Source organism: Protopterus annectens, chromosome 1.part0, assembly GCF_019279795.1.
Source record: "Protopterus annectens isolate FY-2018-M chromosome 1.part0, PAN1.0, whole genome shotgun sequence".
NCBI classification, from domain to species: Eukaryota; Metazoa; Chordata; order Ceratodontiformes; family Protopteridae; genus Protopterus; species Protopterus annectens.
This window is the reverse complement of record NC_056725.1, coordinates 1657148874-1657165863: the sequence shown is the minus strand read 5'-3', so window position 1 is coordinate 1657165863 and position 16990 is coordinate 1657148874.

The following is a 16990-nucleotide window of genomic DNA, read 5'->3' as shown; positions in this document are numbered from 1 at the left end:
TAATCCTTCAAACCCAAGTTCCTCAATGCATAATCAAATGTGACATTATATTTTGCACTGGTGTCAATCCTAAATGTGTCACATTTGTCATTTATAATCAACCTTCCAATACAGTGACTTTTTTGGTCTGTGTTGTTTATAATAATAGTACATTTCTTTCATTCTCTGTTAAGTGCTTAATCACCAACAAATTGATAATCATTTATCTGAATGCTTTTCATTTTAAATATGTCCTTTTGACATCATACTGTTTAAAGTATTTTTCTCATTATACTGTGCTCTTGCAGAGTTATCTTGCCCATTTGTAAGATTTTTCTGTTTCATTGTAATTTTACATGCATTCAGATCCCTGCTAACTCCATAATTTAAATGCTAGGTCATTCTGCTGCTTTATACACATTTACTTCATATTCCTGAGTTAGTACAGACTCTGACATTTTTTATTTCTTGGTTTATCATTTTTATGCCACATATACTCCTGTTTCTATCCCAGCAGTGAATCCTGTAAATCATGCAGTTCTCCAAACTTGATGCCTTTTGCTGTATGCCTCAGTTCACTCACAGCATCACTGGATTACCATTGTACTTGACTTCTAGCAAAATACAAATGATAACCATATGGCCGATTATTTTGAGGATCACAGTGTTGCATAATGATTTCTTTAGTAAGAGCCAAATTGGTCTTCTACTCTTCATTAAACTCTAATGCATTTAAATGCCTTTATGGCACCATATCCAAAAAAGGTGAAAAGGTAGCAAATTGCATTTCTTTACTTTTTTTAGCTGTACCAGATGTAATGCCATAAAGATAATAAAGGTAGAATTTCTGCAATTATTGTATTCATTTTTCTTATCCATATTTACCAACATAACTAGCATTTCTGGTGATGTGAATGGTAGGATTAATGCAATGATAGTTTTGATACTGTAGTTAAGAAGGATAGCTGCTAAGCTTGTTTGCTGTGGAAAGTTCCAGATTTCCACTGTATCCAAATGGCAAATAGCTGTTCCATCTGAGAGAGTTGTTTCATGCTTGTATCATTTGTTGAGTCATGACTTGGTCAGTTTGTTGCATTATTTAATTTTCAAAAGTTATGGTCATTTTGTTATTTTCACTCATTTGGCACTGGTTTCCTTGAGTGTTTGCTAATTTGTCATTCTTTTTTGCTTTTATATTTATCTGTGTCATTTTTTATGGTTTTCTTCAGAGTCATTTGTCTTGGAAATTGCACATTCCCTCTGGTTACCTAGTAGCACTTTTATGCTGGCTTTGTTATTTATTTCACTGGCAATCCTCAGTAGGGGTTTCAACAGATGTAGGATATGACTTGCAGAGTTGTGGTCAGACTACATTCATTAAGAGCTGGCATAAGTCAAATATTTGGGTACCAGTGGATCTTACTTTGTAGAAAAGATTCCTGATCGGATAAGAATGGCCATGCAGTCTACACAGCAGCTTTGCTTTCCTGACACCCATACTCTTTTAGAAAGCAACAAGTTAAAAGATCAGCTGGAACAGGAAACAGCAACTGGGATGAAAAGGTATTGTTGGAGGTAGTAATGCATAAAGCCAAATGATGAAAATTAGAGAAGATAATCAGAAGAAGATAAGAGGGTGGAATTAATATAAAAAGGCTAAGGAAAGAAAAGCAACATGGGAAACAATCAAAAGGGGATGGTTACAGAAACTGAAAGGGGAAGTCATATTGAAGGTCATACAGGAAAACATTAAGATGAAAGATGAAGCAAGAAAAAGTGCTATAAAAGTATTATGGATAAAGAAATGAAAAACTTGGAAGGGAATGGTAGAGGGCCTTCTCTACAAGGACCAAAGATGTATACAAAATAGGATGACATGAGTGAGCTAAGGAAATGTTGGGAGGAAATATGAGGCTGTAAGGAATTAAATAATAAGCTAGATTAGCAAGATGAATGACAAATGAAATAAGAATTCTGTGTAGATTTTGTGGTATTCATTTCTGCCTTCTTCATAGACAGTACTGCTGAAAAATGAGGGGAAGATAGAGGAAAACTATTAAAAATGAGTCAGAGAGGAGGAAGGACTCTTATACATGTACTGGGAATACAGATGGGTTCACAAGATGTGGGAGACAAAACATAAGAAACAGGAGAATCTGTAACCAAAAATTCAAAAACAGATTTGAGTTGCATCTATTTGGATTAGGCTCAACCAAGATAGGATAGCCTGGTTAGTCAAAAGCATTATTTATAAATTAGGGGAGGGAACAAAGTGCTCATAGTCTTATCCCAGAAGGAAGGAGAAAAACATTTGGAACTCAGGGATAAATAATGTCATTATATAGCAAAGGATGATATGTGTAGTAAAGTAGAGAAAAAGGGGAAAGGAAGCTAAAAAATGGGAGCATGTAGGTCAGACATATAGGATACACTTTTACCATGAGCAAACAGAATAAAATATGTCCAAAAGGAAAGAACAAGTTTAAAAGATCTCACGGGGTTCATCAATGGAGAAGAAAAAAATACAAAAAGAAAGACGGAGGTAAGGAACAAAGAAGAATGCAGTATTCTTCATGACAAAAGGCAGAAGAAGAAAGGGATTGTGCTTATTAAGGGTGATGCTCTGTTAATTCCAAATACTAGATATTCATAATGATTTGCAACAGCACATGCATTATGGATGCTTGCCAGGGAATGGGCCAGAGAGGGTAGCAGTGAAAAGAGGATGTGGAGCTAGGGGTGGTATTAGAATTGTCTGAGAATTGCATGTGATATACCAGTACTTCTAGAGAATGTGGGTGTTATCTACTGCTGGTGTACCAGTGGGACTGTACATGCATGCATCTTCTGAATTGTAGAAAATCAACAAAAATATTTAAAACTATGTAAATACCAAAATGATCAAAAACCATAATATGATCTTCACTAAACTACTACAGTGTATTAAAATATATCAAATAAATGAAGTGTTACTTAAAAAAAACAAACAAGAATTAAAATTTAACTCAAAGCTGGAATTCAAAGCCATTCATGCAACCTTCTATTCATATATAGTAACACAAACTACTTAACCCTTAGTAACTACTCAGGTAGTTAACATGGCACACTGAAGTTCTGTTTATTTATTTATTTATTTATTTATTTATTTATCCATTGTTTGTTGACTCACCTATCCCCCACCACACGCACATACACATTGACCTGAGTCCACTCTTCCCCATGCATGCATTCAAATATGCAGCCACACACATATACACTCCACCACCACAATCTGTCTATCTTACTTCTAATTCAGTCTCACCCATTGAAAGTAATAGGTGAACATGTACATTTGGTTGAGTTAATTAAGACAACCAGCTGAGCTAATTTATTCAGCCAAGAAATTCAGTTGTGCAAATGCCTTACCACAGGCATTTCTGGAGGAGGCTACATGGCTAGTTAGCATAGGCCAATTCCACAGAATGTTTCATTAATATATAGCTTGGCTGAGGTAATGGACTGTCATGGTGATCCTACAAACTGTGTAAGATTACAGCAGTGGGCCGATTTCTGAATCAGAAAGGATTACTGGCAGAGGTTCTTTCTGAATCCATCCCATTATTCATTAAATTATTTACCATTTGCAAATTGGATAAATAAACTTGTCTATCTCTTATACTTTTCAGCCATGCTCTGAGCTAGAAGGACAAAGGCAAATAAAATATATGCAGATAATTTAGTGTAGTTGGACAATCAGCATATTTCATTGAGTACTCAAAGAAACCTCTGAACACACAGTGAGACCAGCCAAACTCTGCAGTGACTAGCAGGTCAGAATATAACCCTAGGACCCAGGAGTTGATTGGAAAAAACTTTTAAATATTGAGCCAGCATGGTATCAAAAATGATCACTGGTTGGAAAGAAATGTTTCATGGAAGGGTTAATTAAATCAATAATATATTCCATTGGTTGGGTGAAGGGCATGGCTATAAATGAGATATCCATATACTTTAATGAATGAAATAAGCATTTTTTCATGACATGAAACACAATCCCTAGAACTACTACATTATGCAGATTTAGTTTTCAACTGATACTGTAGCAAGTAGAATGTAAGCAGGTAGTTATTCCAAAAAAGATATAAGTAAGTGCAGACTGAACAGGAAGAGTGGGCAAAGTGTAGAAGGTCAACAGATCAGAGTGCAGGATGGGATACAATGAGCTGGAGTGAAAATCCCTGCAAACAAAAAGTATGGTGGGACAGTATAAGACTGTCAGCAGCTGCCCAAATGAGTATAGCAGGCACCCCTTGAAATGTGCATCAACTGTACATTGCAATTGATATGCTAAATTTATTTTATTCTGTCAGTATTTGAAAGGTTTTGGTGTACTCATAATTAAAATTAAGATAAATCATTCCATAATAACTCATAAATAGAATGCAAGCAAATAGAAAAGTGTGCCGCATCATGGTAACCAAATTTGCATAATGAGGAGCCACACACAAAGTTGGCATGATTCAGAAAACCTAGCTACATAATGTGGCTAGTCAAGATTATGTGATCAGCTGCACTGTATGCTGATGAATGTGTAATGAAGAATAACACATGACAATGAGCCAGAACAAGGTGACAGAGTAATTCAGAAATGCTTAAATTCCATGACACTGACAAAGTAGACCAGTACTGTGTGGATAAGGAAACCATGCAGGAAATTATAGACATGTGTTGGCCTCATCTGCAGCCTAGTGGAAGTCACACAGTACCTATCCCAGTGGATACTAAGGTATGTGTGGCTTTACTTATATTAACTGCAAGAACCTTTCAAGGAACTACTGGAGACACAATGGGGGTATCCTAGACATCTGCCTTGAGAATACTCCATCATTAACTTGATGCCATTCTTTAGCATGTGGGACAGCATATGTGGTTCCCACATACCCAGAAGAGAGAACAATCACCATGGAGTAGTTTTAAGACATGGCCCATTTCTCTGAGGAACTGGGGGCCCTTCACTGAACTCATTGAAATAAAGGCCCCCACCTGGTGAACTGGTAAGGAGATATGTGAACTGCAAGGGGTATTACTCCATCAAGTGCCTGGTGATCTGTAATGCACAGGGTATAATCTATAATGTGTGTGCAGACCACCCAGGCAGTTTTAATGACTCACATATGTGGCAGATATGTGACCTTTATAAACTGTTTGCAAGAGGTGATTTATCACAGAGCTATCTTGTGAGTGATGCTAGACATGCCCTAGAATCCCAGGTTATGATACCCATCAAAAATCCACAGAATCAGACTGACTATGGGTGCAACTGTACATTATTGCAAACCAGAAATATTATAGAGTATGTGTTCAAACTGCTGAAGTCATGCTTTAACTGTCTGGATACATCCAGTAGTGCCTTGCAGTATGACCATGCCACATGTCCCAAAAGTTTGATCATATGTGCTATGTGACATAGTATAGAGTATTATGAGGATGTTGCTCATCATCATCATCATCAATCCCCTTTTTGTCATTTTCTACATAGGGTAGGGGTGTTGTGTTAACTGTAGTAATCTCTCTCGATTCAATGTCGCACTCCTGCCTTTTTCGACACTCATGCCTGAATGTTGCATATCTTCTCTTACAAAATCCATGCACCTCTTTCCTGGACACCCTTGTTTCCTCTTACCTTCTTTTTTTTTCTCAAATATTTTTTTTATTTCAATTAAAATAACATTTACATTATATTTTTAAATATCATTTTAAACAACAATAGCCTGTCTTTCAATTATATGCACTGTATATTATTAAATATAGAATTAACAGATCAGTTATCAGAGATACAATATTAATTATTGCAGAGTGTCCAACAAAGATATAACTTTCTTCCAAGGATTATTTACCAATGGCCTAGGATAGATTCGTAGTTCTTTGATTTTTATTTCCATCAATGCAGTTGTCTTCAGTAAATTGTAGAATTCTTCCAAGGTCGGGGGTGTATTTGAATTCCACCTTCTTGTTACACATTTCCTAGATATAGCAAGTATTGTCCATAACAAATACATATTTGTCTTATTCAGGTAGGGACCTTCATTTACATTTAGAATTATCAATACTTTAGTTAAGGTAAAGGATTCATTAAATAAAGCTTGTAAAAAATGATTGATTCCATTCCAATATGATTTAATTTTATTACATTCATAAAAAATATGAATCCAGTCTGCTTTATTTGACTTTTCACACCTCCAGCAAAAAAACATTTGTAGTAGTACTGATCTTTTTAATTCTATCTGGTGTTAAAATGCTTTATGTAAGTATTTCCAGTTAAATATTTTCCAGTACTGTGTGTTAGAGGTGTAATTAACTGATAGTAAGATGTTAGTTTTAATTTCTTCTGTTAACTGCAATGACTGACCTTTTGTTAAGAACTGCCAGTATGATGGTTTGGGAATTGTTTTATATGTTATTAGCTCTTTATATAGATTTGAAATGGAATTTTTCTTTTCACAACTATTATATATAAATTCATACAGAAAACATATTAGATTTGGAATATCTTTAAATGAGGAATTATTAATTAATCTTCATAAATCTTGAATGTACATTAGAATGCTTTGTAAGGTTAACCAGTTCTGTGTTGGAATATTGTAAACAGTTTTTATCATATGCATATCTAAAACATTTAATTTATTTACACATTGAAACCAGCATAAGAATCCATTTTGTTCCCAGGAGGTTATTGTTTCCCTATATATTTTGTGACAAAAGTTCTTAGTGATGGTAAATGGGGTTAAAAGGTCAAACAAAAGTTTTAGATCTATGTTTGTATTGATAAGTTTCCTAAAGGAATTGATGTAATGATTAATCAGTGTTGTTTTAGAAGGTTTTGTTATATTATATTGTATAATTATGCATAGTATGTACCAGGGTTTATTTTATTTGTCTACTATTAAATTTTTTTTAACAGATTAAATTCATTTGTTAATATAGCCATTGTTAATTCTTTCTAGTTGGCAAAATAATTTGGGTTTATCCAGTCTATTGTAGTTTTAAGGACATATGCTTTTATATATGCTTCTATTTCTGGGAAGTATAATTCTCCTTGTTTCCAGGGTCTAATGTGATGAGCTAGAGCAACTCTATTCTTTTTGGGATACCATAAAAATTTTATTAAACATGAGTTTATTTCTTTAAGAATGCATCTTTCAGGAATTAACTGTATTGCTAATGCTACATATAGTATTTCTGGAAATAAGACATTTTTTATTAATTGCAATCTGTCTTCAAAAGTTAATATAATTTTGTTCCACTTTTCTATATATATTTTTATTGTTTTAATGTTTTTATAATTTATTAATATTGTTTCATTTATATTTTTGCATAACACTATTCCTAAATAATTTAACGTAAGTTTTGTTTTCCTATAATGGATTTATCTGTAACTTGTAGTTCTTTTTTTCTTATTTAAAAATAGAAATTTTGATTTTGATCTATTAAAGTGTAGACCTGAAATCTTATAAAATGTCTCCATTACTTCTTCTAGCTCTCCTAATGACTCTTTGGAGTTTGATAAGGTTAATAAAATATCATCATCAAAAAGCATTACTTTAGATATGTACTGGTCATAGACTTCTATTTATTTTATTCTTGGATTATTGCATATTATTTCTGCAAGTTTTTCTATAGCCAAAGCAAATAAAATAGGAGAAAGCAGGCATCCTTGTTTAGTACCTTTTTTTATATGGATAGATTCTGAGGTGAAAGGACCTAATTTAATGTAGGCTAAGTTATTAATATATATATATATATATATATATATATATATATATATATATATATATATATATATATATATATATTTTTAATAATAAGATGAAGGGAGGAGGAAATTCAAATAATTCTAAAGTTTTAAATAGATATTCCCAGTTGAGAGAATCAAAGGCTTTTTCTATGTCTAATCCAATTACAAGTGTTTCTCTATCTTCTTTATTCACATAATCTATAAGAGTAAGTATCCTTTTAATATTATCATGCGTGTGCCTGTTATATAAAAATCCAGTTTGATCATTATTAATTGTCTTTGAAAGTGGGATTTTCATTCTGTTATCTAGTATTGACATGAATATTTCATAATCATTATTCAGTAATGATATAGGTCTGTATGAGGTGCAGAGGTCTGATGGTTTATTATCTTTTAGAATTGGTGTTATGAGAGAATATTTCTATGAGGGTGGAATTTTTGCTTCTGACTGGACTTCTAGCAAAGTTTTATGAAAAAGGGAGATTACTGTTGAAGGGAAGAGTTTGTAAATTTCCATAATTATTCCATCTATCCCTGGAGCTTTGTTAGATTTACTTTATTTTATCTTGTCAACAATTTCTTTGTAGGATATAGGTTTTTGTAGGTCTAGTTTTAAGTTTTCGGGAATTTTTTTTATATTGCTATGGTTTGTATCTAAGTTTATTTGATTGGTATCTAAATCTTCTTTTTTGAAGTGCTCCATATAATGGAACTGAAATGCTTCAAGGATGTTGCCTATATCTGATACTTTTTTCCCTTTCTTTTCATGATATATACTACTAATGTTATTTATTTTTGACTGTATTTTAATTCTTGTAGATAAGTTATGTAGATATCTGGGGGAGGTGGCTAATGAGTTTATTTTTAATTTTTCCAAGGCTAGACAAGTTTTGTGTGTTAGAATTTCATTATATTTTTTATTTAATTCCTATATTTCTTTTTTTGAGTTCTGGACAATTCTGATTTTTCTTTTAGATTTTGCTGTCAAGAGTCTGGTTTGCAAGTCTAATGATTCAGATTCCCACTCTCAAGCTTTGTTTTTGTACCAGCTAAGGGTCTTACCAAATAAATACGCTTTTAATGAGTCCCAAACCATGACTCTACTGATTTCTGTTGTATTATTAATTTCAAGAAATAATTGTAGTTCTGACAACATCCAGGGTCTGAAATCTTTAATTTTCGTGATATATGATGGAATTCTAGTTGAGAGGATTAAAGATGTAAACTCTATTTGGAGCTTCATTATCAAAAAGTCATGATCTGAGAAGGGGCATGTAACTATTGAGAAGTTGAGGATTTTTGTTTGTAAATCTTGAACTATGAATAATTTGTCTATTGTGGTTTGTGTTCCAAATCTATGGCCTTTATGGGAAAATAATAAAGATGTCTCATCTTTTACTTTGAAAGTGTCAAATAAATGAAATCAATCAATCCATTTTTTTTAAAGATTTTGAAATAGTTGCTATGCGAAAATACTTCTTGGTGGTTTCAGAAGCTTCTAAGGTGCAATTAAAGTCTCCTCCCAGTATAAGATTTCCTTTATATTTGTTGGAAATAAAATCTAGGTGTTATTTTAACTGTTCCTGCTCCAATTCCTGGGAACCAACATAGATTAGCTAAGGTGCATATTCTGTTATTAAATTTAATTATAACAAATGCTAGTAGACCTTCTTTGTCATCATATATATATAAATAACTTTTGGAGTGATTATGTTTTTCTTCCAGAGAACTGATACTCCTTTTGTCTTTGGTCTATAGGAGGATGGAGCTAAGACTGTATAGTCCTTAGGGTTCCAAATAAAGCTATCATTAGTCTTAAAATGCATTTCCTGGAAAAATACTACTTGTGCCTTATTTAGATTTAAATATTTTAGTAAGTTTGATCTTTTATTTGCACTATTTAAGCCATTAGTATTTAATGATAAGAATGTTAAATCCATTTCAAGTTATTGTTGGAAGAAACTTTTTGCTTCTTTTTTTTATTTTGATTATAGTAGTTATACCATATTCTCTGATAACACTGGATGTTATTTTTATGTGTGTAAACTTGGGAGTATAATTTAATGTTCTTTCGTCTTTAAATATAAGTAGGGTAAAATTCTGGTCACGCTTTAAAAACGTACTTCTATAAAACATTAATTATAAAGTATCAAATACAAGTAAATATGAATTTCCCATTAAACATGGAATGAAAGTCATTCCTAATCCAATAGATAAAGATAGATCTATTGGATTATCACTCATACCTTTAACAAACAATATCAACTGAGCTCCATATCTTAAATTATTATATGAGAATTTTCTTAGAAGAGATATGAAATTCTATTTTATTCTGTTATTGTTCTGTAGTATTTTATATATCAGGATGGAATGTTAGTAGTGTAAACAATTATTAGGTTGACTTAGAAAATATCCAATATTTATCTACCCTTAAGAGTTCCCAAACATATCAGATATGTCATTTTGGATAAAATAAATGCAACAGAGGCATACACTAAATAAGCCAACAACAATAGATTATTACTAAAATAATTTGACTAAAAGGAATTTACAGGAGACAATGAGTGATTACCAATGAAATATGAATTTACTATAAGTGTACTGTCTTCTTTTACTTTTCCACTCTTCAGCTCACCAACTTCAACTTGCACTTATGAAAAGACATGGCTTATCAGTGGTATCCTAACTCTGAGTAGAGGCGCCCTACATTCTAGTGAGCAGTGCTTTTACATATTTATAGATTTACAAAGCAGAGTCTAAGAATGAACTATGATCACCCTGACAATTCCCATCCTGCATAGGGCACCTCTTGCTTCCAGAATGGCTAATCACATCAGGTCTAGAATGAATGTAAAGATACCTATATGGTAATCAAGACTTACCTTATGTAAGTATTAATCAAATAGTATTTGGAGCATCTTACATAGTTCTCGGGGCAGTTAGAATACTCTTAAGCCTCTCCTCCCTTGATCAAAAACAGAGATTTCCCTTCCCTTTCTTTCCCTTGTTTTAAATCAGTACTAATAAAAGAAATTCAGCAAACATAGGTAAACAGAAATATCATTCAGTAGTCCGTCTTGTACATGACTTGCAATCCATTAAACAAGTCAGTGACTAACATCACTTTAGTAAACAGTATAAAGACAAATTAGAAATAATTTCCTAGCTCTTTAAATTTTCTGATAAATCAAAAAGTTAACAATAAGCTATTTTAACTAAACATATAAAGCATTTCAATTTTTCCTTGCATGTATTCATTTTTACTTATATTGTAGTGTCAATAGCTGTCTTTGAAATATGTACAATACTTCACTTCTTCAAATCATTCCTTTTTCAATTCAGGTTTTGTTTTGTCAAAACGGCAACAATATTTCAAGTGCACAATTAATATTTAGACTGTTTCAAATAAATAACTTGTCAGTTGCCAAATGAGCTAGTTTAGAATGTACGATTAGTGCAAATATAGCATGTTGCAAAAATAATATGTATTTTTTCGTGTGCTCTAGAGACTGTCACATGCAAATGACATATATAATGTTGCATATATAGAGCAGATAGCTTATGGATTCAGGTTGTTAAGGTAAATTATGCTTATTAATCAGGCAGTTTCATTTAAATTCACAAGTAATTTGGGGACATTTCAATTGGTTTCCAGGAATGTCCAATGTGAATAATTGAGTTCACTTTTCCTCATAAACAAATGTCACAATTCATTAAACTAAGCAGAATCTAACATCTGTCTAATGATCATTATAAAGACAAGGAATAGTAATTTCCTAGCTCTTCAAACTTTCTTTTGCTAATATATATATATAATAAGCTAACAGCCTGAAATTTTTTGCCACGACACCTGTGTATATATAATTAGTATTTTAATAACTAATATTACAAATTTTTTTTTTTTTTTGTCAAATTCTCCGGTGGAATATGTAAAATCAGAAATTCCCAGGAGAGTGTTGAGTTAGTAAACATTTTTTTGTAGTTGTAACTTTAAAGAATTCCATAATTTATAAATGCACTTGCAACTCCAGAACATGTGTAACAGGTCTGCTGTCTGATCTACACACTGTGGACATATAGGTGACTTTTTGAATCAAATTTATGAAGTGTAAGATGGGTATAATATGCATTGTTAAATATCATCAATTGAGTAAAGACCAGTTTTGATAATGTTTTTTTGTTAAGAGTTACGCCTCTACTATTTTACTGTCATCTAGGGATGGCAATTTCTCTCTCAGTATTTGGATAACAGAATATTGTTATTATATTTTCGCCATTTTATCGCTGAGGATATATATTTTCTATCTTGTTGCAATGCTTCCCACAGATGACCTGAAATAACTAGTTCCTCTTTTTTTATTTCAGAACTGGTAAAATAATTTATGGCCAAATCTTTTAACTGCCTCATTATAATTAAATAAGAGATGGGAAGATTCATCTCTTTTAAGATATCATGTACCGCTACTCCTAGGAAGGGGTATAAATCCCTTACAGTTAATTCCTTAATAAATGGATATTTCTTTAAGTCTATCAGTTGATTACCAATAGTTATATTAGGATTTCCAGCTCTTCAAACTTTCTGATATTGCAAAATGTTGACAGTAAGCTATTTTAACTGGAAGACTAAAACAGTTCAATACTTCCTTGTGAATATATATTTTTACTTTTACTGTAGTGTCAAGAACTGTCTTTGAAATCTATGCATTACTTCACTTCTTTCAAGTCATTCATTTTACAGTTCAGATTATATTTTGTCAAAATGTCAATAGCATTTCAAGGGCACATTTAATATTTAAACTGATATTTTAAATGAATAGCTATCAGTTACCAAGTGAGTTTGTACAGAGTGTGAGTTAACTGCAAAGACAACATGTTGCAAAAAGTAATATGTATCTTTTCATATGCTCTAGAGACTGACAATTTCAAGTAACATATAAAATGTAACTTTTATGGTGCAGACAGCTTGTGAAATCAGAATGTTAAAATGAGTAATACTTTTTAATCAAGCAGCTACATTTCACTGCACATCTAGTTTGTGAACATTTCAGTTGTGTTTCCAGGAATATGTAATCCTATGAGGATAAATCATAAAATATTTACAATTATACAACGAACCCCATTAATATTCAAAAACGTGCATGCTGATTGGTCAGAGTGCACGTTGTAAATCCGAGTTATAGTAATGGAAAAAGGTCTGGTCGCCCAGACTTTTTCCATTACTATAACTCTTACAGCAACACTGTCTCGCTATGTTAAACAAGTTTAGCATAGCGAGACAGCTTTAAAAAAAGCAACAGAGAATCTCCGTTGGTTATTGTAAAGCTGTCTCACTATGTTAAACCCATTTAACATAGTGAGACAGTTTGTAAAACAACGGAGATTTTGCTTTCTCCGTTGCTTTTTTCAAAACTGTCTTGCTATGTTAAATGGGTTTAACATAATGAGGCAGCTTTAAAATAAGCAACAGAGATTCTCCGTTGCTTTTTTTAAAGCTGTCTCACTATGTTAAACCCATTTAATATAGCAAAACAGTTTGTAAAAAGCAACAGAGATCTTGCTTTCTCTGTTGCTTTTGCCCACAGCTCTGATGTACTGTGTAGGCATACACATGCGCAGTACATCAGAACTGCCACAGAATACCAGACAGCTGCGGAAGGGCAGCAAGGAGGCATTATACAATGCCATTATTTAAGAAATGTAATTATTTTTTTCTTAAATAATGTCATTGTATAATAGCAATAACCCATGCCTGGGTGTGGGTAATGCCGGATTTACCCATGGTTGGCTTTGTTTGGCCACTCGGGCTTCGCCCTCGTGACCAAACCACGCCAACCGTGGGTAAATCCAGCATTACCCACACCCAGGCATGGGTTATTGCTATAATAATCCTATTCCATATTTATTTTACCTTGTTTAGGTTGTTTTTCATTCTAATAACTAAACATTACTTTTTCTTATTATTTGTTAACTGTGAGGCTAAATGCACTTCACAGATTCACAGTGTCCTTAGAAACTGCAGCAACTGTTTACTGTTGCTATGGCAATGCAAATAGAATGTGAAGAAAGCTTCACTTCTCTTAACCAACAGTACATTTCCCTTCTTTTTTATGTATTTGTTAATACTAAAAGGAAATAATTCAAAGGACATATGTGCATGAATGGAACATTTCAGAGTTAATCACAAACATGTCCCCAATCCCAATAAGCATAGCAGTGACTATCATTAATCTAATAAATATTGTAATAACAATTAAGGTCACTATTCCAATTTGTCTGCCTTAAAACTAGATTATTTTAGACTATTATTTATCTATGTATAGATAGTGAGTTATTAAATATATACAGACTATATTAGTATAGTAAATAGGAAAGAATTTAGAAAGGGAGACAATATGCAGTTAAAATAAATAATGAGAAAAGAGAGAAGAGAGAAAAAAAGAGAAAATTAAGAGAAAATATACATATACTATGTATGTTGATTTACAGTATAAATATTTTATGTGCTATATAACCCTCCTTCTGTGAAAGAAAAGTACCCTGTTTTACATACCTGAGGTAATGTGAAAACTCTCATGTGTCATCTATTTTCAAAAAAATATAGATTCCAGTAGTTAGTTACCTTTGTTTTAAAATTCCAAGTAGTAAAATGAGTCCTTTAAAGTAATGTTAAAATAATTCATATCATAGTAGATGCTTTGAGAGATTTGGCTATAACAGTATCAGTCTTTTGTTTCTTCTTTTTGACATCTGTCCAGACATTTGTTTCTTTTGTTCTCTTGAGAGAAGGTGACATCCAATCCATATCTTCTGGTAAAGTAATCACATTATTAGTTATAATACATGAAGAGGCTTCCTCTAAGTCAATAAAAGTCCTCATCAATAAAAGTCCTCATCTCATTGGCATACAGTATTATTATCTTAGCTGGATATGCAAGTTGTGCCTTGATGTTATTTTGTTTCAGAAACGTTATCATTGGCCACACTTTTTTCCTTTGTTCCATTATTCTAGATGAATAGTCATTATCAAATCTTATCAGGCTCTGTTAATATTTTAGAGGGGCCTTCCTCCAAACAGATCTTAAAATCAGTTCTTTGTCCAAGTATGAAAGAAGTTTGATAATTACTGACCTAGGAGGAGAGATTGAGTTACTGGCAGGTTTCCCAAGAGCTCTGTGTGCCCTTTCAATGCCAAAGGAAAGTCCTTTTAAATTTAAAAAGTCAGGGATCCAGCTTGATAAAAAGGAAATAATATCCTCACCTTCTGTGTTTTCAGGTAATCTGAAAATCTTGATGTTATTTCTCCTCTACTTATTTTCCAAATCACCTACTTTATTAACCAACCAAGTGTTTTGTTTAAGAAGCAGTTCTTTCTGTGTTTCCTCTTCCTTAAGTCTGCTTTCTAAGTCATTTAGAGAAACCTCTATTCCTGTTATCCTTGTCTGGTGTTGTTGTGGCATTTCCTTGAGGGTGTCAGCCTGTTTTTGACTGCTTGTTTTAAGATTTTCCAGATTCTCTTTAAAATCATCCATCTTTAAAGACAACTCTTGCAGGCTAGATGCCATCTGTTGTAGGTCCTTCTTTAAGGCAGCATCCTGGTGAGAATTTTTTGAGTTGCTCATTTTAACAAGTGAATATATCTCCAAGCTTTTTGACAGGAAATTATTTGTAAAACTTCACCAAAGTTTCTAATTATGTAAATTAGTCCTTTATCTAGATGATGATCTGCGGTGGTGCAGCAGTAGCATTGTTGCCTCACAGCAAGAGGTTCTCCTGTTTGATTCTCGGCTGGAGTGCGGGCAGTGCCTTCTGTGTGGAGTCTGCATTTCCTCCCCATGGTTGGGTGGGCATTTGAAAGACATGCGTAAATGGGTGTGCCTTTGCTGAAGGTTGAATGTTGAGCTGGCACCTCGGCGTTCGTGAAAATCTACTGCCAATAATTAGCGGACTGGAGTTCCGCTGTGGCAACCCCTAACTGGGAAAAGCCGAAAGACAACAACAACAGTCCTTTATCTATAAGATTTTATATTTTTGAAGAAAAAAAAAGAATATTTTTTCCTGTCTTATTTAACTAGTTATATGGAGCTCTAAAATACTGCTGCTTTCAGTTAGCCATTCAGGCTCCACCCCCCCCCCTTACCTTCTTCTATCTGTCAAAAAATCTTCTTTACCAGATTGTTTCCTGCTTTTCTGCACATGCCTGAACCACTGTCATCTGTCCTCTTTGATCTTTTCTACAATTGGAGCCACTTTAGTTTCTGCTCTTATCTCCTCATTTCTTCATTTGCCCCACAATGTGCATCCTACCACCCTTCTCAGGCACTTGAGTTCCATCACTTCTAGCTTCATCTGCTCTGTCTTTACTGCCCACGTTTCTGTACCATACAGTAGTACTGATCACACCACTGTTTTGTACACATACCTTTCAACTTCTTTGACATTCTTCTGTCATATACTACACCTGGCACTCTATGCCAGTTGGCTGCAACCCTTCTGAGTCTAGCTTTGAACTCTTCATTCAGGTTTCCCTTTTCCTCAACCACCCCACCCAGATACTTGAAGCTATTAAGCTGTTCCACTATCTTCCCTTCTATCTCAGTTCTCAACTTCTTCTGATTTCCCCAATTTGCTGCCATTACCACTATCTTATCTGTACTTAGTTTCATCTCATGTGCCTTCAGTTTTGCGTTCCATTCCCCTTTCCTCTGCTGAAGTTCATGCTCAGAGTCTGCCTGTAATGTCACATTGTCTGCATAATGCAACTTTGTTGATCTGTCCCCTCCAACCTGTTTGCTAATGTAGTCCATCACCAGTATGAACAGCAGTGGGCTCAGAGCTGAACAGTGGTGCACACCCACTCCAACTGGGAAACCCTCTGTGAGACCAAACACTGTTCATACTACAGTCATCGGATCCTTGGACTTAGTGTACTAATTCTAGAAATGTTTCTAGGACTGTGAACCAGTGCAGTACTGCCCAAATCAGCATTCTTGGGACCTTGTCATATGCTTTCTCCAAGTCTAGGAATGCCCAGTTGGACTCTTTCCTCATCTCTAACTTCTTCTCAACTATCTGTCTCACTCCAAACATCAGGTCAGTTGTTCTGCATCCTGATCTGAATCTGATCCTCATCTCTCATCTTACTTTCTACGACTCTGTGTATCTGTTTATCAATCACCCTCTCCAGAATTTTCATGCAATATAACAAGAGTTTGATAACTCTGTACTACCCACAGTTGT